At 37.8% G+C, this 23,552-nt stretch overlaps 1 protein-coding gene across 2 annotated transcripts in view; it reads left to right on the forward strand.

Annotated features, from left to right (window-relative positions):
* The first annotated feature begins 20,892 nt into the window (after positions 1 to 20,892).
* The window catches only part of AGTR1 (angiotensin II receptor type 1), a 45,915-nt gene continuing 43,255 nt past the window's right edge, over positions 20,893 to 23,552 (forward strand). For both annotated transcript variants that reach the window (XM_040480433.1, XM_040480432.1), the window contains exon 1: positions 20,893 to 21,133. The gene's annotated coding sequence lies outside the window, so the exon portion shown is untranslated. The remainder of the gene's footprint in view (positions 21,134 to 23,552) is intronic.

Raw genomic sequence — 23,552 nt, forward strand, 5'->3', positions numbered from 1 at the left:
GAAGTCCCTTAAGGGCAGAAAATTGGGTAGACTTATGTACTAATTTTATCTCACAGAAGAAAATAAAGAGACAATCTGGAGAATTCCCAAGGAAGACTCTCTGATTCCTCAGCCAAACCAAGCTGTGCTCTATTTCCCATGTAATCCCATCCATCTATTTATGTGTCTTCAAAGAAAAACTGCTTATTGAACTCATACTATATTCAAGAATATCAGATGCCAAAAAGCCTAGTTTCTGGTGTGTGAGACAAAGAAGTAATTGAAAAATTAAAGTACAATATAAAATGTTCCATTAAAATGGTATAAAGATCTCAGCCAATCTTAAATGATCCAAGAAAATCCACAAGGGATTCTTGAGCTGATCTTAAAACTGACCAGGAGTTGAGACTATGTGATGAATTGCTAGTATCTTTAGGAATGGGTAGGCCTTAGGATGTTTGCATAGGTGTGGAAAGAGTCACAACTGGAGAGGTTTGTAGAAGACTTAATTATGAAGGTCTCTCCATGCCATGCTAAGGATATGATCGTTTTTCTGAAATCTCCAACAAAATGCTGAAGTAGAGGAATACCATGAAAAGATTTCTATTTTGGAAAGTTCCATTTTAGGTAATGTAGAGGACGGATTCTCAGACACACCAAGGGTAAAATTGGAGGGAAGAAGAGTAGTTTCATAGCTGTATTAATTTGCTAGGGCTGCCATAACAAACTAAGACAAACCAGGTAACTTAAAAGAACAGAAACGTATTTTCTCACTTTTCTGAAGAATAGAAGTTTAAAATCAAGGTGTCAGAGCTGCATTCTCTCTCTGAAGCCTCTAGAAGTGGATCTTTCCTTGTTTCTTCCTAGCTTCTAGTCTGTTGCCAACAATCCCAGATATTCCTTGGCTTACAAATGCATAACTCCAAACGCTATCTCATCTCCACATGACAGTTTTCCTGTGTCTCTACCTTTAATTGACATTCTCTCCTATCGGTGTCTGTGTCCACATTTCCCTCTCCTTATAAGAACATCAGTCATTGGATCAGGGCCCACCCTAATCCAGTATGAGTTAACTTGATTACATCTGCAAGATCTTCTTTCCCCATAAGGTTACATTCTGAGTCTCTGGGTGAACATGAATTTGGGAGGGACATTATGAAACCCAGTACAGGAACTATTGCAATATCCCAGTTAAAAGATGAGAATGGGTTAAAACTAAAGTAGTGACAGGGAACCAAAAACTAAGGAAATAGGTTCAAGAGAGTTGGAGAAGATACAATCAATTGGGTTTAATGGCGCGATTAGATATATAGAATGGTAGACTCATGATACTAACGGCTCCAGTAATTGATCTTCCTGTACTCAGCCTTTTGAGCTGTAATTTTATGGTCCCCTCCCCCTCTGAGTTTGACTATCTTGTTACTTCAATGGAGAAGAGAAATCAAAAACAATTCCCACTGGTCTGAGTGACTAGATATACAGTAGAAAATATAAGAAGAAAAAACAGGAAGTATTCTGTCACTTTACTAATGCTATTCCCTCTATTAAAATGTTATACTCCTCTAACGTTATATGTCTAAGTACAAACAGTTCAGGGACAGCTTAAATACTGTCCTTCCCAAGGAGTATTTTCTGGTGCCTGCCCAAACTAATCTCTTCATCTCCTGAACATTCTAGATAAATTATTTGCAATACATCTCACTCTCCCTGACATCAAATGATTTTTCTGCCCCTCTACAGGGAGCATAATTCATCCAAAACATATTTCACTGTTGGTACTAAATTCTGTATCAATCAGTGTTTAATACAAGAAGCAGAAACACTATGAGATATATATGATTTATGACAGAATGTGATTTTATGCAATTGTAGGAGTTGGTCTTCCCCTCTGATATTGGTGGTTGAAGTCTACAGGGCAAGCCATTAAGAAGATGGATGTAAAATGAGGGAGAGAGAGGAGAAACTGTAATCCACAAGCTCAAACTGGAACCCAAGAGGACTGCAACCCAATCAGGCTCTGACTACCCCTGACTTTGATAATGTCTTACAAAAAAAGCTAGAGCTCTTCATCATGGAACTCAACATGTATGTTGCCCAGGAGTTGAGGAAGCTGAAAGAGGATACAGAGGAAGGTGAAGTGGCTGTAGAACAGGTCGCTGCCCCATACCAGCCACTGACAACATGAGTGAGCCATAATGGAACCTGCACTGACCTCCTGAGCATAAAAGCAATAAGCGCGCTGCCCTTCCATCCTTCAAACCTTGCAAAGTCTCCTGTGGCTCAGCCCTACTGGAAACGTGGTGAAGGGAATTCTAAGAAATAAAGCTGAGCCTGGCCAAGCTGACAATTCACAAAGACACCGCAGTCTATCCCTTGTCATTATGGCACTCATACACACCTTTAAACCATATTTAACTTCCAAATAAAGATAATAGCAAAGCCATAATTCCAGCTAATACAATAGGACTATCCCATGCACAACTGAGAAGAGAATGTGAAGTCCTTTCACAGTCTTTGAGGGATGTTTATTCAGCTCCTACTTATGGCATTGTGAGGGGCAGTTTTCTAATCACTCAGTTTAAAAGTCCTCAGCCCAGGGGCGCCTGGGTGGCTCAGTCGGTTGAGCGTCTAACTTCAGCTCAGGTCATGATCTCACAGTCTGTGAGCTCGAGCCCCGCATCAGGCTCGGTGCTGACAGCTCAGAGCCTGGAGCCTGCTTCCGATTCTGTGTCTCCCTCTCTCTCTGCCCCTCCCCTGCGCTCATGTTCTGTCTCTCTCTGTCTCAAAAATAAATAAAAACATTAAAAAACAAAAAGTCCTCAGCCCAAGGTTCCTTCTCTTAGAGTCTGGCAATAGCATACGATACTGCTAGATCCCTGTGTGCTTCCTCGGGCCGCCAGGAACAACACGCCTGCACGTGTCCTGCTGTGAGTTTCCTCAAATAAATACCCCTCTCTGTGGCCTGGTGTGTGCTCATAGAAAACTGCCCCTTCTTTGCCCAACAATGTGTTCTTTCAAAATCAATGAACTATAATGAGGCAATTAAGAATTAAAATTTCCTAAAATTGCATTGAGGATAATATTTTCATGATTGTTCACTAAAAAGATCTCAATGGGGCGCCTGGGTGGCGCAGTCGGTTAAGCGTCCGACTTCAGCCAGGTCACCATCTCGCGGTCCGTGGGTTCGAGCCCCACGTCAGGCTCTGGGCTGATGGCTCAGAGCCTGGAGCCTGTTTCCAATTCTGTGTTTCCCTCTCTCTCTGCCCCTCCCCCGTTCATGCTCTGTCTCTCTCTGTCCCAAAAATAAATAAACGTTGAAAAAAAAAATTAAAAAAAAAAAAAAAGATCTCAAGCAAGTATATGATTTCCCCCAAATTAAAGAATCTATACTTCTATCAATTCAAAGACTTTTCAGTCTGAGTTCCTGACACTTCTCTTCTGCAAACTGAATGTCTTTCTCCCTATTCAGAATATCTTTTGTGGGGCAGCTGGGTGGCTCAGTCACTTGAGCATCCTACTCTGGATTTTGGCTCAGGTCATGACCTCAGGGTCCTGAGATCAAGTCCTACATCAGGCTCTGCATTGAGCATGGAGTCTGTTTGGGGTTCATTCTCTCTCTCTCTCGCTCTCTCTCTCTCTTTCACTCTCTCCTCTCCTCTGCTTGTGCACACACACATACACACACACACTCACTCAAAATAAATAAACATTTTAAAAATATGTATCTTTTGTATGAAAAAAGTTAAACTAAATAGGTTATAGTGGTAAACTATGGAGGCAGATTTATCCAGCAATCAAAAATCTCACTGCTCTATTTAAAATCCTATTTACCTGTTGCTTATTGATTCTGATTTCCTTCTTTTTCAGATGCAAAGTACAAACTGCTTTACTAATCTTCACATGTTTAATTGCTCTCTCTGAACACTGGACTTAGGCCAAAATCCGTCAACTTTTTCTCCTCTATAATTCTGGGACATAGTGAAGAGCTAAGAATAAAATGAGGAATTACCTTAAGACCAATAAGTTTATAACAGTCACTTAAGCCAAGAAATGAGAAGAATGATATGCAAGGATAGTTATTAGCCTGATTTTTAAATAGCCATGTGCATCCTCAAATCACTCTACATGAATTTATTGAAGGAAATTCCTCTTTTGCTTAATTTTTGCCAATATTTCATACATTTTAATAGGTAAGCCATTTTAGAATATTTAATATTTTTATTTATTAATAACTACCCTCATGATATCATCTTATTAATTAGTCAGTTAAAATTGATTTTAAAATATAAAAACATTTTGAGGTCATTATCAATATGTTGAAAACACAGTGACACTGGGTGGAGGGAAGGAGAATTGGAGGAAGGTGGTCAAAAGATACAAACTTCCAGTTATTAGATGAAGTACATGATGACGATAGTTAACACACTACATGGTATATAGGAAAATTGTTAAAAGAGTAGATCCAAAGAGTTCTCATCAAAAGGAGAATTTATTTTTTGTTTTTATTGCATCTATATGAGATGACAGAAGTTGATTAAATCTATTGTGGTTATCATTTCACAATATTTGTAAATCAAACCTCATACTGTACAACTCAAGCTTATACAGTAATATGTCAATTATTTCTCAATAAACTGGAAATGAAGATTTATCTTAATATCAGTATTGATAATTATCCTTCTCAATCATGATCAACCACCAATAAAATCATCAACCATAGCTTCTTTTCCTTTTTTGCAAACCAGTATTCTACTGTATTGATATACCACAAATTGTTTATTTATGTACCTGCCTGTGGATAGATATTTCAGTTGTTTCACGTTGTTTTAGCTCTTCACACATAAAGATAATATATAAAATTGTATTACAAATAGAAAATATCATGGCACTATGTTACTTTCATGTTAATTAACCAATTTATTCTTCATAAAATCTGAACGTACTATTATTACGTCCATTTTATAGATGAGGAAACCGGGGCCTAGGGAAGTTACTTGCCAAAAAGTGGCAAAACACTACTACAACACAGATGGTGTAGCTCAAAGGTCATTCTCAACTACTGTGGTCTGCCATGTCATAATAACATTATGTGATGCTTGGCAGTTTACAAAATGCTATCACATAATCTTCTCACCAAACCAAGAAGTAAATATATCCAATCTCAAACTGAAGTTGCTGAGACTCAGAAAAGTTAAATAACCTTTCCAAAGTCTAACAGCTGAGATGTGATAAATCCAGGACAAGAACTCCAGTTTTCTCCCAATCTGCATTCCTTCTTCTATATTCTGCTTCCTTATAAAAGAAGTTGAAATTATCAACCTGTGAAATGCATGGATATAGTGAAAATTCTTACTTTCTGGTCAAATCACGCTATTTCCTTTAAAATATCCAGGATTTACTCATTTCATTTAGTGCTTCTTTTTGCATGTGTGAAAGATATTTACACTCTAATAATGCATATGGGGATCAGGTTGGGAATTAAAACCTATATGATAAAAATAGAGTTTTTTCTGATCAATTATAATTCTTTAGAAGATTTGACTCCTGGTCCTGGTTTTATCAGTAACAAGTGAATCTGGATGAGTCACTTCACTGCTCTCAGCTTCAATTTTCTCACCTATATAATGAGAGGGTCCTCTAAATTCTTTCAGCTCCCTACATCTCTAAGAATTGTGATAAATTAGTATGTTTTAATAGGACACTTTCCATGTGCTTTACTAAGTTCGTGGCAAGTAAAGAAAGAAATCTATACAAATTTATTCAACAGGGAACTTTTAAAGAATGTATGGGTTAAATACAACATATCACATTGATGGAATATTGTCCCCCTAAAAGAAGGGAGAGGGATGTTGCTATTAATGCATTGAGCTCTTCCTATTTTTCAGATACTGTACTAAATGTTTTCCTATGCATACTCTCATGTCACACAGATCAAAATCATCCCAAGAACTTTAATCAGTTCACCTGGAAATGATGATTGGGTACTGCTAAACCTGCTCCTTCCATTGCCAATGTTAATTATGCTCTACTTTCGCTTTGGCATCTTACCTTAGTACTGATTTTTTCTATGATGTTAATTGGTTTCATCATGTATTTTTCAACATACTGAACACATTCAATTAAAATATAGTCAAGGATCAGAAACCAGAGTCAGTAATTACGTAGCATTAAAAATTATATATATAGGGAGAGATACAGATATAGATAGATACATAGATATATAGATATATAGATATACATACCCCCCCACACACACACACACACTCCACACACATAGAAAACAATAGATGCATTCTAAATGCTCAGAAATTTCACTTATTTAGAACTTTAAGCAATTAAAAGTTAATAGAAAAGGAAAAATAATTAATTTTGAAAACTGTAAAGATACTGCAATGTCAAAGCAACACTGAGCATCTATTCATACTGCAGTATGCATTAAAACCCATTTCATTTTTTATCTTTTCCCTAGGTACAAATGTTACTATCATGTGTTAATGAAAATTATATTTAAACTTGTTCTCTTTATTTAAAAGCCTTATGTTTTGTGTTAGGAAAGGACAGTTGTAAAATTATTAACTGTATATTAGTCTCATACTGATTTCAAAGACTATTAAACAATACAAACAACATCTTGGTGTTTGGGAATTAGCCTCAATCACAACATATTCCATAGGAGTTCTTCTTTACAATCTGTTTCAAACTGCATGCAAAACACTAAAGCTATAAGCAAAAGAACTGTTAGAACAGCAAATGAGGCTTGTATATTAATAAATATTTAGCAGGTATAAAGAATCAGAATGGATCTCTTCAATGAACTGATGACATTTGGCTTTCTCAACAACATATGGTTTTTATGAAGCATCTAACACGTGCCAGGCACTGTTCTGAGCAACAGGAATATCAAGGGCAATATTATACCATCCTTTTCCTTGGCCAAGGAAAAGACCAAGACCAAGGTTTCTTCTATTGTTTCAGTTTTACTCAGGTTTATGTATTCAAAGGCAGTCAACTAAATTATTTCAACAAATAAAATCTTCACCACTTCTACCTACCCAAGAGTAAAACAGTACCTCTGGAGTCAAATGAATAGACTCACCCTTATTTTTGGTTTTGCTTCCTATAAAGGTCTACAGCCTTTGAGTGTTTGTGCTTAAATATTTCATGTTTGTATGCTTTTACATTTGATGTAACATAGTAGTGATAGGAAAAGAGAGTGTTTTATATTATGTTCAAATTAAACTATAACTGTTTTTTAAAAATTAATTCTTTTAACCATTTGGCTAAAATTTGATAAAATCAAAATATCCAAAACAAAAACAGATTAGCAAGCATGTGTTTCCTCAATGTAGACTTAAGAATTCATACCAAGCTTAGAGCTATCAACCCCAATGCCTATGAAAGCTAAGCTAGGATTATATGCTCTTCTAAGGTCAACAGAGCAGGAATTCTGGAAAGGCTGTGCATATTTCCCTCTTCCAAGCTTAAATGCTGGAAAACTGAGGTTGAATCTATGACCGGTGAAATGTTGAAAATTGTGGTTCTTTCAACAGTTTCAGCTTTGCTACTCTCTTCGGAGACCAGAACAAAAGGACATTAGATAAAATGCAGGGGAATACTTTAGTTGGTCTTAAAGAAAAGTCTCTTAAACACAATTATAAAAGAGGGGCAAATGATAAAACCTGAGTATTAGAGATTTAGAAAACCATGAATAATTTGATTAGTCACCAACTTTCAGACAAGGCATATGGGCTCTGATTTATGATTCTAGATTAAATCATATATTTCATATTTTGATTTGCTTTCATGCACATCACCTAATGTTTAATTATACATTAGTCAGTCTCTGATATCTCTTTATATTTGGATGGGTTTTTCATTTTTAGCAACACTTTCTACTTAAACCTAAAATAAAATGTGACAACTATTCAGAAAACTTGAATAGGCATTGTGTTTAAAGAAACACAATTTCTATTTAATAGAAATTTAAAATACACGTTACCAGGCAGGGTCCCAGTAAGAAACAGAATTTTCCCTAGAAGGATCAATGAAGACTTTCAAATTCCTTACAGAAGTATGGGTAGGAATAAGGAACAAATAAGGTACTTAGAGGCAATCAGTAGTAGGAAACCATTACCACCTCTAGGACTAAAGAGATGAAAAGGAAATGGTGGTCCTGGAACCAAGTGAAAACTGGAGACATAAAAAAGGAGTCTCCCATAACGAACTAGACACATGAAGGAGTGGCACTAATGCCAGGGACTCAATACCAAAACAGGGAGGGAGCTGAGAAGAAATATCCCAACCTCTCACCCCTCAGATTTCCTGCCTATGCCTCCTCTTAACCTAATCCAACAACGAGCCAGAACCAGAAGCCAAACCCAATCTATCATTGGCCAGTTTTAACCAAAAGCCCATCAGCCAGTCAGAAGACCGAGGTGATGTCTCCAGTAGTAGTGAATCTCCCCAGGCATAGAACAGGATAGAGAAGGACACAAAATGGATTTGAGTGGTTTAGGGTTGCAAATGGAGATTAATCTTCACATTAGGGTAGCTAAGTGACCTTAGATTTAAAACAGCAATTGGAGACATAAACAGGATCCTTTATGGAGTTCACATAAAGTGACAACAGCATGAAGAGAAAAAGCATTCAAATTTATTCCCTAAGAGAGTGGTTATACAAAGCTATCACAAAATGGCCAAACTAAAATCAATGCTTTGACCACCTGGGTTTTTTCTCAGCAAAAAAGATGTGACCTTATCTTCTGGTGTGAAGAACGTAAGTATGAGGTCACATTTCTAAAATAATTTGTACTTGAAAATTATTTCAACAGACCCTGTGAGCCAGCTTATTCCATTCTAGGTATGCACCCTTGAGAAATGTGTATGTAAGTGGAGCCATATACAAGATGTTCATTCAAATAATACTCATATTAGCCAAAATGTCAATCGAAATAGCTAGCCACAAAACAATTCATGTGGTAGGCACATTCACACATTGAAATACTCTATCATAATGAAAATGAACAGACTACCATTATACGTAGCAACATGGAAAATTCATACCAACTTTATGTGAGCAAAAGTAGAAAGATGTAGGCAAATACATATGGTTCTATCTATATCAAGTTTAAAATCTAAATTGTTTTGGGGCGCCTGGGTGGCGCAGTCGGTTGGGCGTCCGACTTCAGCCAGGTCACGATCTCGCGGTCCGGGAGTTCGAGCCCCGCGTCGGGCTCTGGGCTGGTGGCTCAGAGCCTGGAGCCTGTTTCCGATTCTGTGTCTCCCTCTCTCTCTGCCCCTCCCCCGTTCATGCTCTGTCTCTCTCTGTCCCCAAAATAAATAAACGTTGAAAAAAAAAATTTTTTTAAATAAAAATAAAAAAAAAATCTAAATTGTTTAAAGATACATTCATATGTGGAAAAAGTATAAAGTAACACAAGGTAATAATTACCATCAAGATCAGCATGCTGGCGACCTCTAAAGGGAATCTGATAAAAAGGAGACACACTGAGGGCTTCTGACATTCTGGCAATGTACTATGTTTTTGCTTGGTTGGTATTGGTTAGCGAGGGATGCCTTAACAAAATACCACAGACTTGGTGGCTTAAATAACAGACATTTATTGTCTCATAGTTCTGGAGGCTGAAAGTCCAAGATTAAGGTGCTGTCAGAATTGATTAAGGCCTCTCTCTTCCTGGCTTTTATAGGTCTGCCTTCTCACTGTGTCCTCACATGGCCTTTCCTCTGTGTACTCATGGAGGGGGACAGAGCTCTCTTGTGCCTTTCCTCCTTCTTGTAAGGACACCAGTCGTATTGGATTAAGGCCCCACCCTTATGACCTCACTTTTATTACCTACTTGTTAGCTCTATCTCCAGATACCGTCACACCGGGGTAAGGGGGTCAACATGCGAATTTTGGGAGAACAAAGTTCAGTGTCATAACTGATGGTCCTTACATGGATGTTTGCTTTCTATTTATTCACTACAGTGTACGTTTATTTTATGTATTCTTCTATACGTGTGTAACATTTCACAACAAAATTGTTTTTTAAATTATTACCTGAGTTTCTTTTACTTGAATATTTTGAGTTTTACAATAAAGAGATTTCTTCTTAATTAGATAATTCCTTTCCAGGAAATTTTATGCTTTGAAATAATTTCCTTTGGTTCCTAATCTTTAATTAGAGCACTCCCCAGATGTAATAAATTAGAAGGAAAAATCCAAAACATTTTGTTTCTGAAACCTCTTTGGGAAAGACATCGTAGGTGTATCCTTATCGATGAAGACTGTCCCAGAACACGTGTGCAAAACAGCTGTTTTTGGAAGGAGATACAGCATAGGAAATATAACTGCATGGTTTAATCTCAGAAGGGAAGAATTATAGTATAAAAACATCATAAACAATAATTAAAATAATACCAATGTGCCAAATATATATAAAAGTTGGTTTTGGGTGACTTTGGACTGGGATTTATCACAGTGAGGGGCAAGATAACTGATGAGAGAGTGATGTCCTCAGGGACAGAGAAGTGGAGAGAAAGCAACTCTAGGGCAGGAGGAAAAGGACTTCTGAAATTAAATGTAACTTAGTCTTAATTAGAGCTGTGAAATAATTTATTCAAAGAATAATCTAGGCTTAATATGACATATTTGATTTCTATTCCTTGAAATTTAGAAAAGTTCTAATTCACCTTGACATTATTTTCCTTTCATATGCAAGCATGTTGGAGATGTCATATATTATAGGTAATAAGAAATACTGAAGTAATAATTTAGGGGGCTTGAGTATTAACCTTTTCTGTCAATTTTCTTTAACTTTTTTTTTGCACTTTTAATTTTTTTTTTTAATTTTTTTTTTCAACGTTTATTTTTGGGACAGAGAGAGACAGAGCATGATCGGGGGAGGGGCAGAGAGAGAGGGAGACACAGAATTGGAAGCAGGCTCCAGGCTCTGAGCCATCAGCCCAGAGCCTGACGCGGGGCTCGAACTCACGGACCGCGAGATCGTGACCTGGCTGAAGTCGGACGCTTAACCGACTGCACCACCCAGGCGCCCCTGCACTTTTAATTTTAATTCCAGCATAGTTAACATACAGTGTAATATTAGTTTCAGGTGTACAATATAATCATTCAATAATTCTATATATTACTCAGTGCTCATCATGGTAAGTGCACTCCTTAATCACCACCACCTATTTCACTCAAGTAACCACCAGTTTGTTCTCTATAGTTAAGAATCTTTCTGGGGCACCTGGTGGCTCAGTCAGTTAAGCAACCAAGTCCTGATTTCTGCTCAGGTCATGATATCTCACAGGTTCCTGAGATCAAGTTCACGGATTCATGAGATTAAGCCCAGAGTCACTTGGGATTTTGTCTCTTCTTCTCTCTCTGCCCCTCACCCACTTGAGGACCTTGTGCCCATGGCTGCACTCTCTCTTCCTCTCTCAAAATAAATAAAACTTAAAAAATAATTTGTTTCTTGGTTTGTCCTTCTCTTTTTTTCCCCTTTGTTCATTTGTTTTGTTTGTTAAACTCTACATGTGAGTACGACCAAAGAGCATTTGTCTTTCTCTGACTGACTTATGTTGCTTAGCATGATACTCTCTAACTCTATCCATGTTGTTGTAAATGGCAAGATTTCATTCTTTTTTATGGCTGAATAATATGCTATTGTATATATACACCACATCTTCTTTATCCATTCATCTATCAATGGACACTTGGGCTGCTTTCATAATCTGTAAATAATGCTGCAATAAACATATGGGAGCATGTGTCCCTTTGATTTAGTGTTTTTGTATTTTGTGGGTAAATAGCCAGTAGTGTGATTCCTGAATCATAGGGTAGTTCTATTTTTAACTTTTTGAAGAATCTCCAAATTGTTTTCCACAGTGGCTGCACCAGTTTGCATTCCCACCAACTACAAGAGGGTTCCTTTTTTTCTACATCCTCACCAACACTTGTTTTTTCTTGTGTTTTTTTTTTTTTTATTTTATATATTCTGACAGATGTGAGGTGATATTTCATTGTAGTTTTGATTTGCATTTCCCTGATGATCAGAGATGTTGAGTATCTTTTCATGTGTCTGTTGTCCACCTGTATGTCTTCTTTGGAGAAATGTCTGTTCATGTCTTCTGCCCATTTTTAATGGGATTATTTGTTTTGGGGTGTTGAGTTTTATCTTTTACATATTTTGGATACTAAGCCTTTATCAGATATATAATTTGCAAATATCATTTCCCATTCAGTAGGCTGTCTTTTAGTTTTATTGACCGTTTCCTTTGCTGTGCAGAAGCTTTTTATTTTGATGTAGTCCCAAATTTTTTCGTATTTTTACAAAAATCATATTTTTCTTTTAAGTATCACCTTAACACTGTCTTTTCCTTTCATGACAAACTTGTTAAGAAAGTTTATACTTATTCTGTCAACCTCCTGGTTATTCCCCAACCTGTTACAATGGTGTTTTGCCCCTTCCTTCTACCGAAACCAGTTTTTCTGGGTCACCAACTACCTCCTATTTGCAAAATTCAGTGATATTTCTTGGGCTCACATGTTTGCATCCCACACTTAACACCACTTTTTCTTTAAACCAAGGTTTAGTAAACCACAGCCTGCTCCTTGTTTTTATAGGACCCATGAGCCTAGAATAGTTTTCACATTTTAAAATGGTTCTAAGAAATCAAAAGAATAACATTTTGACATATGAAAATTATAAGATATTTGAATGTCAGTGTCCATAAATAAAGTTTTATTGGAACACAGTCATACCTACTTGCTTATCTATGGCTTCCCAGGCACCTCAGAGTTTGTCTAATAAGCTTAAAATATTTACTATCTGGTCCTTTGGAGAAGTTTGCCAATACCTACTTAAAATTTACTCCAACCAAGGTTTCTGGATACCTTTCCTGGAAAAGCTCCTACTCTTCTGATAAGCTCTCCCAGAGTTGTTGTGAAGATTAAACTAGACAACATATGCAAAGTAACTAAGACAGCATCTGTCTCACAGTTTGTGTTCAAATCAATGTTAGCTCTCTTGTCTGCCGACTCTTCCCCCCTCTGTCTATCATTTAGATGTGTGTTCCTGGATTTCATCTTCATTTTTATCCTCCCTTTTGTCTTCACTCTCTTCTATATACCTCATTTTCTCCCATAACCTCAAGCATCATTTCCACACTCCTGAGTCCCCAAACTACATATCTCAGCCCAGATTCTGCTTTATTTGGATGCCCTTCAAGAAAACAAGCTGCACATATCCAAAATTAAATTCATCCTTTCTCTAAAATATGTTCCCTTTTGGTATTCCTGATCTCAGTTAATAGCAATGCCATCCACCCAACCTTCCAACCTAGAAATTTCATTGTTTCCTTTCTGCCTCTTTCTCACCCTTCATATCCAACTAGTCAGTCAATGAATTATTTCCACTGCATTTCAGAAGCTTTTTCCCCCATCCATAGAGCTACCACGTTAGTTTAAGTCCTCTTCGTTTTTCTTCTAATAGTTTTAATTCATCTCCTGGAATTTCTAACTCAATGGGCCCACAATCTGGTCCCATTTGGGTGTATCCTTTCTCTTTCCACTAGAATTACTTTTTACCTTCTGACATAACCAATGAGATCATAGGACTCACTCCCCAATGACCCCCATGACTCTCATTACCCATAGGGTAAGTCCAAATACTTGAACCTGGCCTTTCAAAATCTTACCCTCACCTCATCCATTCATCCCTTCAACAAACATTTACTAAGCAAGTACTATGTGCCAACTGCTATGCCAGACTATGGGTACAGGAGTAAATAAAGTCACCACAATCTTCACTTGCTGGGGGATTCTGACCCAGAAGAAGAGATCAAGATTTAGAAAAAGAACCATTTCCCTTCTACCCATAATGGAAAAGACACAACAGTCATAGTGTCATCTGCACATGTAGTGACCTCTGTCTAGAACACCCTCACCAAGCATAGCTCAAACATCTCCATTGGTATGGTAACTTTCTCTAGCTTGTGGCTATCAGAGTTAATTCTAGACTTCTTTGCATTCTCTGAACATATCTTTAATATTTAAACATAGTGTTATATATCCCTGCTAACTCTACCTCCCTGCACTATTAACACTTTACATTCAATAGCTGTGTCTTACTGATGTCCTCATGCCTAATCCAGCAGTTATTATAGGTACTCTGATTAATTAATTATGTCTCTTCTGTGACTAAAGACCCCAAACTGGTTTATGTCTATACTATAATAGGCTGTATATGAAAAAAAAAAATCAAATAGTAAGAAAATATTTAAAGAGACAACATATGTTGCTCAAGGATAATTGATATGAATAAAATAGTACTTTATTTACATTTTTAAGTAATTAATTTCAAGAATTTTACTTTTACATTTTGTTCATTCAGGAAAAGCCAAATAATTTGCCTATAATAGTATATTTTAGCTGTTAATCCTTAATTTTTATCTGCTAACTTTATTTCTTTCTAATATGTTCAAAGTATATTTTAATAAAGTATACATCTCTTTGATAAGAAATATTTGAGAATATTATCCTCACAGTAAGATATTTGTTTTACATGAATAATATATTTACATCCTGTATATCTTCAAGTCATAAACAATGCAGAAAATAAGAAAATGATGGATGGGCTGCAGAAAGATTCAAGAAAATAATTATAATAATAACTATTCTAATCTTTAAGATGTGCCAAAGGGGAGATCCAGGAAATTACTGAGAGGTTAACATCAATACTAGGAAAGAATAAGAACAAATAATAATAGAATTGATCAAGAAGTACTTAGGCAAGAACAATTTAATGAACAACTAGCAGCATGAGTTCATGTAGAAAGATTGTGGAATATTAACCAGACAGAAAGTGTGAGTACAAGCAGAGTCAGCCAAAGGAACCTGAATTTGTCCCTTTAAAATTATACAATAGCCATTGAAAAAGTGTCTTAAAATAATCCTACAAGGATGAATATAAAATTAACTTTTGGCTGATATACTAGAAAAGAAAGGACTTAATTCAAAAAACAAAAAACCTGCTAGCCAGAAGATACCTTCCACCAACCACATTTCCACCACTGGACTCCAAGTGGTACATATGACTGCTGATGGTATTACTTCAAAACTCTTACTCCATCTCCCAACAAACAATTGCTCAAACTTTGCTAACAAGTGGTTTTCAAGCCCTCCGAATGTGGACTTTTTATATAGGCTGTCTTTGTGAATGCCTCCAGCATGAAACCTAGTATAGATGAAATCCTGACAAATGACAGCTGTTAACAACACAGGGGTGGCAGGTGAGTGCATCGTTTTACTCTTTTAAGGATAACTGGCTTATGTATAGGGAAGTATTTTTGGACTGCATGGTCAAGTTAAAAATTCTAAATGGGCCAGAGGAAGCTTCATACATTAGGAATTGTCTCTAACCCAGTGGAGCTCAGATCAGCTATAAGCATCTCCCTTGTCAAAGACATGCCCTTCACTGGTCAGGGAGGAGCCTTCTGCTTGGACCAGGAATCCTGCAGCTCAATCAGCAGGGTGGGAGCATATCCTGGGCCAACATGGGTGTTGTCACGGTGGCTGGATGCCAAAGAAGCAGCAGCCAAGTGGGCAGCCTGATATCATGACCTCTGTGGTGAGTAAAGGACAGCCAGCAGAATTGTGTGAGTGAACAATCTGACAGTAAATAAGGGGCCAACCACCAAAATTGAACCAAAATAAGAAATATGGTGGGAAATATTTAGATTATACTATTCTGAAGACAATGAGAATTTAAATAAAATTGAGATAGCCTAATCTCCTTATCTGTCCTCAACCAGTTAAATTCAAACACAATTCTACAAATGTAATTCATTTTTCTATAGTTTTTAATCTGAAAGTCTGTTGAATTCTTTATATGGGTCAAAATATAGCCTGTTTGCCACCCTAAACACTTACCTTGTTCTTCCCAGATGCTTCATTTCTCAGCACTTCCATCTTTTTAGCAATTATATAAAACTTCCTTCTTTTCAATTAAATATTTAATAAGTTGATATAATTCTTATGTATGTCAGTTCATTTATTCCGAGCATGATGTATTTATTCGATGATTATTAATAATGATGTTCATAGACTTAAAACACATATTACAACTCTCTTGTTGGGAACTTTGCGTAGTATTTTTTCATTCTTTCCTATCATCTATCAACACTTTTATTGGTGAGTTTACTAACCTTGTCTTTTTTTTTTTTAGAAAGTAAAATTAATTCAGTACTAAATTGATCCATCTTCATTTACTACACCTGAGTTTATCTCTAAAGTTAAGAATAATTTTATTCCTATGAGTTGTTCCCTCATTCCTTGTGGATATTTAAATAATTGCTAAATGTCTTACTCATGAAGCCAAATATAACTTAGAATAAAATATTTTACTCTTTTAGATTGTTCCAAGCCTCTACAGATTATATCACACTCGCCAGCTTACTGAATAACAATTACTGGAATACCCTTATATTCTAGTGAGTTACAGAACCTTGCAAATGTCCATTCTCTCTTTATAAATGAAGGTGATAAGAAATAGTAGAATAGTTGTCTAGTTAATGAGATGTGATATTTATAATTTTTTTAAGAAGTTACATAAGTAAAACATAGAAAATAAGAGGGGTAAAACAGTTGTTTACTCACTCTACATATTAGTTCCTTACAGTATACCATATGGACAATTTTTTTTCAATATATGAAATTTACTGTCAAGTTGGTTTCCATACAACACCCAGTGCTCACCCCAAAAGATGCCCTCTTCAATACCCATCACCCACCCTCCCCGCCCTCCCACCCCCCATCAACCCTCAGTTTGAAGAGTCTCGTATGCTTTGGCTCTCTCCTACTCTAACGTCTTTTTTTTTTCCTTTCCCTCCCCCGTGCGTTTCTGTTAAGTTTCTCAGGATCCATATAAGAGTGAAAACACCATATGGACAATTTAAATAAACTTCCTGAGACATAGATCCTCATTATAATACACAGCATTGTAAAACTTAGTTATACTTAATGAGGCTATCTACGTGCCCCAATCAAGAATATTCAACAATGAAAAAAAAAAAAATACTCAACAATGTTCTTTTGTTGTCATAGTCTTCTCTTTCTCTATATTCCTATAAAACTATTTAAAAAGCAGGGGTATCAATTTTGATAAAGTACATTGAGTAAGATCCCTATCTTATCAAAAATATTTCTTAGAGTAGGGACTATATTTGGATAATTGGACAACACACCTGTTTAGAATTATTGGGGTTATTCTCTTTTAAAGCTAACATTTTTTTAAGCACTAATATAGAACGGGCATCGTTCTATTTACTTTACATGTATTAATTCATTTGATCCTCATTCACAATGAATTAGGTCTATTGGTACTCACATTTTACTAATAATTAAACTGAAGCATAAAAAGGTTAAATATTGTTGCCCAAGTTCACATAACTTGTAAACTGGTATCAGAAAAACTAAATCTAAGGAAAGATCTAGATATCCATTGGCTTGGCCAACCTTCACTGATACCTCTTGAGAGAATAGAAAATGGACTCCAGGTCTCTAAACATCTAGTGAACATCTCTTTCCATAAATTCATGCTACTTTATATTTTCAGAAACAGTCACACAAAGTTCAAAGGAGAAAGTGGTAACTTCTGGTAGATGTGAGTGGGAAAATTAAAAACTGGCATGTGATCTGAGTCTTTGAGGATAGGCAAGTTTTCAAGTGGCAAAGATTGGAAGGTAGTCTAGAAATGGATCATCATGGGCAAAATGATGGAAATAAAAAACCTAAAGAGATGTGAAAGGCATCTGAGAGAATCTAGGCATAGAGGTAAAAATTTTAAAAAGTGGAGAGAGAGAAATTGGAATGAAGTTCCTTTGGTAAGTTTAAAGTTGATGAGGCTTAATGATATATTAAATTTTAGAACAAGAGAAATACAGAAAATGTTCTTTTTTTCCATTTTGAGTAATGTAAGTGGCCATATGTATGAGTTCCAATTTACAATCACCAGCAGGTATATACTATGAATTCATTTGAAAGTACACATAGGATAAGAGTATATAATGTCATCAGTCTTACCCAATATTCTCTCTGAGACAATAAGCTGAAGCACATGCAATAGCAGACTAGGTTAATGTCTGCCATGGTATCCATCTCAAAAGCCTGGCTCTATTCTCTTAGAATAGACTACAGTCACAAGGATGGACCTCTATTTGGAAACAAACCTGAACACTGTGAATATTTACATATGTTTATAACACTTCCTCCTTATATAAATGCTAAGTACTGAATTGTCATAAGTGAGAGAACCAATTGCATATTCTAAACTACAGGAATACCCTGAAGTTCAGGTATAGGCATCCTCATGTGGTTGCAGCCATCAGACCTTCAAGTTTAGTGGGAGCAAAACGTGTCCACATAGACATTCCTTGCTCTCCAAATAGTTCCTATGCTAAGCTCCCTGCCTTCTAGTTTACCTGATATACTGGTATAATTGTTATAAAAAATTTGGGTAATAAACACAAGCATAAAAAGCAAATACAATCCAAAATTTTCCATAAGTACTGACTTCAGAACAACCACTGCATGCATTTTACTGAAAGTACATTCATTTTTTTCTATGCATATGCATGCATGTATATATTTGCAGCTGGGCTTCAAATCCTTATCTCTAGTCAACTCTAATGTCCATCTTTTTGAATAGTATTAATGTGTTATTATATCCAGAAAAGCCAGTTCTTAAACCATACCATTACTCAGCTGATTGATCACAGTAATAACGATGCCATTAATTTCTTGGGAACTTTTCCTTCTCATCTGCTTTTTCCGATAATATAATATTCCTAAGAGCAAAGCCCACCCTTTGAAGAGGTTGCACCCAAAACAGCTGACTCTCTAAGAGACTTCTGGTCCTCAAAAATCTCATCATTTCTAAAACTAAGCTGGAATTTAGTACAGATCTGACTATGGTTAATTATTTATAGCACTAAATTTAGATATGAAGATATAAAGTAGTCCTGAATCTCACACAATAATTACAGGAGCATTTCCAAATTTCACTCACAGACTGGCACTGGTCGTCACACTGTTGAAAAGACTATTCATTCCCCATTGAATTGTCTTGGTACCTTTGTCAAAAATTGACCATTAATATCCTAGAATTTCTGGACTCAATTCTTATTCTTTTGATCTGTATATCAATCTTTATGTCAGTAAAACACTGTTTTCATTATTACAGCTTCATAGTAAATTTGGAAATCAGGAAAATGAGTCCTCCAAATTTGCTCTTCTTCTTCAGGATTGTTTTGGCGATTCTGGGTCCCTTGCACTTCCATGCGAATTTTAGGATCATCTTGTTAATTTCTTCAAAAACAGCTTGTTGGGATTTTTATACAAATTCTGTTTAATCTGTATATTATTTAGAGAGTATTACCATTTTAACAATATGAAATCTTCCAATTCATGAACATAGAATGTCACTCCATTTGTTTAGGTCTAATTTAATGTTTTTCAATGTCTTACGGTCTTTAGAATATAAGTTTTCTACCTTTTTTGTTAAATTATTCCTAAGTATTTTATTTTTTCTGATCTGTGGTAAATGCAATTTTTCTTAATTTCACTTTTGGATTGTTCATTGTTGGTGCACAGAAACACAACTGATTTTGTATATTGATCTTATATCTGGAAGCCTTGCTGAACTTATTTATTAGCTCTACTAGTTTTTTTTTTCACTGATTCCTTAGGATTTTCTAAATATAATATCATGTCATTTGCACATAAAAATACTTTTACTTCCACTCTCACATAGATGGCTTTTATTTCTTTTTCTTGCCCAAATGCCCTGGCTAGAACCTCTAGCACAATGTTGAATAGAAGTGAGGAGAACCAACATCCTTGTCTTGTTCTTGATCTTAGATACAAAAACATTCAGTTTTCACCACTAAGTATCATGTTAGTTTTTCACAGGTGGACTTTACAGACTGAGAAAGTTCCTTTCCAGTCCTAGTTTGTTGAGTATTTTTATCATGAAAGGGTGATGAGTTTTGTCAAATGCTTCTTCTGATTTATTAAGATGATCCCGTGGTTTTTGTCCTTTATTCTATTGATATGATGCAGTCCCTCAATTGATTTTCAGTAAACTCATCTTGCAGTCCTGGGATAAATCTCACCTGATCATGGGTATTTTTATATGTTACTAGATTTGATTTGTTGATTTTATTGAGGATTTGTATCTACATTCATAAAAGATAATTGTTTGGGTTTTCTTTTTTCCTGGTATCTTATCTGGTTTTAGGATCAGGGCAATACTGGCCTCACAGCATGAGTTGGGAAATGATCCTCTTGTTTTTTGGAATAGCTTGTGAAGAAATTATACTAATTCTTCCTTAAATATTTGGTCATATTTTGTTCTTCAAGTTTTTCTATTTTCACAGTTTTAAACATGCAACTCTGATAGCATGCCCAATGGGAGGATATAAATGTCCACCCTTTCACTCTGTAAGCCTGAAATTAATCTATGGCATTTATGATCCACAACCCTATTGTCAAAGTTTGAGTTAGTCACAGGAAAAAGAAGTTCCCGAATTCGTCCTTAAAAAGTTTTCCAAGTTAAAAAGAGACAGAGAGAGAGAGAGAGTAGGGAAACATTTATCCCGGGCATGAACTGTTTCTCCTGTACCCCCACTTCTCTTCCATTTGGCGACCCTCCCCAACGCAGGGCTCCGAGCCTCGTGCGCAGAGATCTGGTAGGTGACACTGACGATGACTGTGGCATCTTCCCGCTTCCGTCAGCATCTGGAGAGGGAGGGGGTTGGGCCAAGAGGGTCTCCAGGGGCGGGGCGGAGGAGGAGAGAATGCAAAACAGTGCCTCATCCCTGGAACCTACCGAGCAGCAACGCCCCTCTCTATAAATTCAGAGCTGCCGCGTCGCGGACGATTTCAGCGCGCTCGTCAGCCCAGGGCCCCAGGCAGTGGTGGCAGGCACGGCGAGCATCTGTTTCGGGCTGGGACGGCGACTGATGGGGAGCAGCCCGAGCGAACCCCGGGAGTGAGGGTGCACCGCCGGGACGCGGAAGACGCGGGCGGAAGCCCCGCACCAGCGCTGCCAACTCGCTGTCCGACGTGAGCTCAGGGCCCCGGGCGCGGGTAAGTCGACCAGGACTGCCCAAGCAGATTCGGGGGCCGCGGGGCGGGGCTGGTCAGTTTCCTGTCAAGGTGTCCTCACCGCGGGTGCTGTGTTGGTGGGCTCCCGGGGACGAAGGAGAGAGAGAGCTCAGTTCCGGTCGGCGCCCACCGGGAACTGGCTGCCTTTCCCCAAATCAGGTGAGGGGCGCCTGGGTTGCAGGGAACAATTTGAGATTGCTCGCTGCGTGCCCCCAAAAGGTCATTCTGATTTGACCAGACTCTTTCGAGTACAGGCCAGAAATCTGCAGAAATGGGATCCAACCAAATAAACTTTCTTCCCGAGGCTTTTAGCTAACTCTTGTCCTTTAACCGCGTCCGGAGCAAGAAGCCGGTAGAACTCCGTGGGGCGTCCATTTAAAAGTTACGCTACTCCGAAGGTGAAGTTAAGAGTGTCCCCACCCTCCCCCTCTGCTTCCCAGGAAACGCCCAGCATGGCTCTTCTTCCCCTCACCCCTCCCCACAAACCCTGTGTGTCCTTGGTACTGTGCGCCGCCCCCACCAGGGACAAACTGTCCCACCTTCAGGTGTCCCCAGGTGCCCTCTGATTCATCAGATTGGTGAGGGGGAGAAGCTGGGGTGTCTCGACACCCCAATCTCCATAGCCCTGGTCAGTCCACGTTTGTAACTGAGGTGCGATTTTAAGAGAAGCTTCTGGTTGGCCCCTTCCCTCCACACCACCTATCTAGCACCCCATTCTCCAATTCTCTTAACTGTGCAGCCCAGTCTCTCTACAGCGCCAGCCTGCTACTTCTCCCCAAGACCTCAGCAAGTCTTTCCCAAAGTGTCTCCTGCCCCATCGTCTTTGGGCACCCAGTAGAAACCCCGCTATTGTATCCATCTAGGGCTTCTTTACCTAATCTTTGTTTTCTGGCGGTGTATCAGAATCCCACTACTGGAGCCCTCCAAGCGTCCTCTTCTCCGTAAAAGTTTGGGTGCTCATTTTCCCCTGGGATCAAATTTGGGAGTTGGCTATATTTATGTCTAGTGTCATTCAGAGAAGAGAAAGTAACAGTGAAGGATGCAAGAAATCTGGCACACACTGTTTTGTTTTATAACTTTGTTGAGCAACTTGTTTCTCCTATTAGGTACCTCATCCCCAACATGATTCTCTTGATAGACACCATCTGAGTGTCCTGGGTCCCCGGGTGTTTATTTCCTTTAGCATTAGCTATAACCCTTTTGTAAGTCTTCTCGAAGAAACTGCCTGCTCCCCCGCCTCCTGTAGTATTTCCCTAGCTCTAAAGGCCCCACCTAGGTCATCTGTCTCAGGCTGTGGTGGATTCTGCCACCCTCCTGGCAGACAGTGCAGGGCAGTGCAGAAGCACAGGAAGCCGGCGAATGGAGAGACCCACTTAACTGGCTGCTTGCTTTCAGGAGAGTTATTTCACAACCCTGAACCTCCGGTCCCTGACCATAAGGTTCCCTCCAGTGATAAAATTCCTTGATTCCTTTTGTTTCCTATTTATTTGCTTAAAAAATAGTAGTCTAAAATAATTACCCTTTTGCCCATGCTTAGGACCCTCAAAACTCTCTAAATAACTCTCCTGGTATATTGCCTATTCTGGAAAACCATTAGGTTTCCAGCGCTGGCTCTGAAAGTCCATCCCTCCTGATAATGGCTGGCAGTTCCCATAACGTGGTGTAAAGCTCAAGGAGTGTACCCTAAGTTGCCAGGTCTCAGCATTTGCTAAGTTTCACATTTATGAGTGTCGAGTCTGTCATCTACTCTGTCTCTCCCTTTTCTTCCTGACTTCATTGTTCTTTGTGGCCATCCCGAAGCCTCGATTCCTGGTTCGGCTCTTCTTTGACCTTAAACTGAATCACTTGCTCCATCATCCAACTCAGAAGAAACCTAGTGTTCTTCTACTGGTTCCACTGATGCCAAAGAAAGAATTACCTTCCTTGAGATTTATAAAATGTCTTTCAGTCACTACATCGCTTTGCCAATGCTCCCCATCTCAAGAGTTCTGAGCTTAAATCTTTACTGTCATTCTCTAACCCTGGTTGTGTTAAAAAAAAAAAAAAGCAAATTTACGGATTGTTAAGGTTTCTTGCCGTGTGTGTGTGTGTGTGTGTGTGTGTGTGTGTGTGTGTGTGTGTGTTCTAGTTGGAGGTAAGAAGTGTGTGGGTGTGTGTGTGTGTGCATTTTTTGGTCTGTTGCTGCTGCTTATTACTGTTGTTGTTACTATCACTAATTATTTGCCCAATTCGAGAGGGAAAATAAATGAAAGAAAATTTAATCTGCTACTTAACAAAAGCCCAGGTAAAATACTTAGCTGAGAGGCATTTAAAACTAAGAGTTTAATTATATGGTGAATATCTCCATGTCCTTTTCAAACAGATAATGGACTTGCTATGTTTTGTTTTCAAATTTGTTACA

The sequence above is a fragment of the Herpailurus yagouaroundi genome, unplaced genomic scaffold (assembly GCF_014898765.1).
Source record: "Herpailurus yagouaroundi ecotype Mexico unplaced genomic scaffold, PumYag 159, whole genome shotgun sequence".
NCBI lineage: Eukaryota > Metazoa > Chordata > Mammalia > Carnivora > Felidae > Herpailurus > Herpailurus yagouaroundi.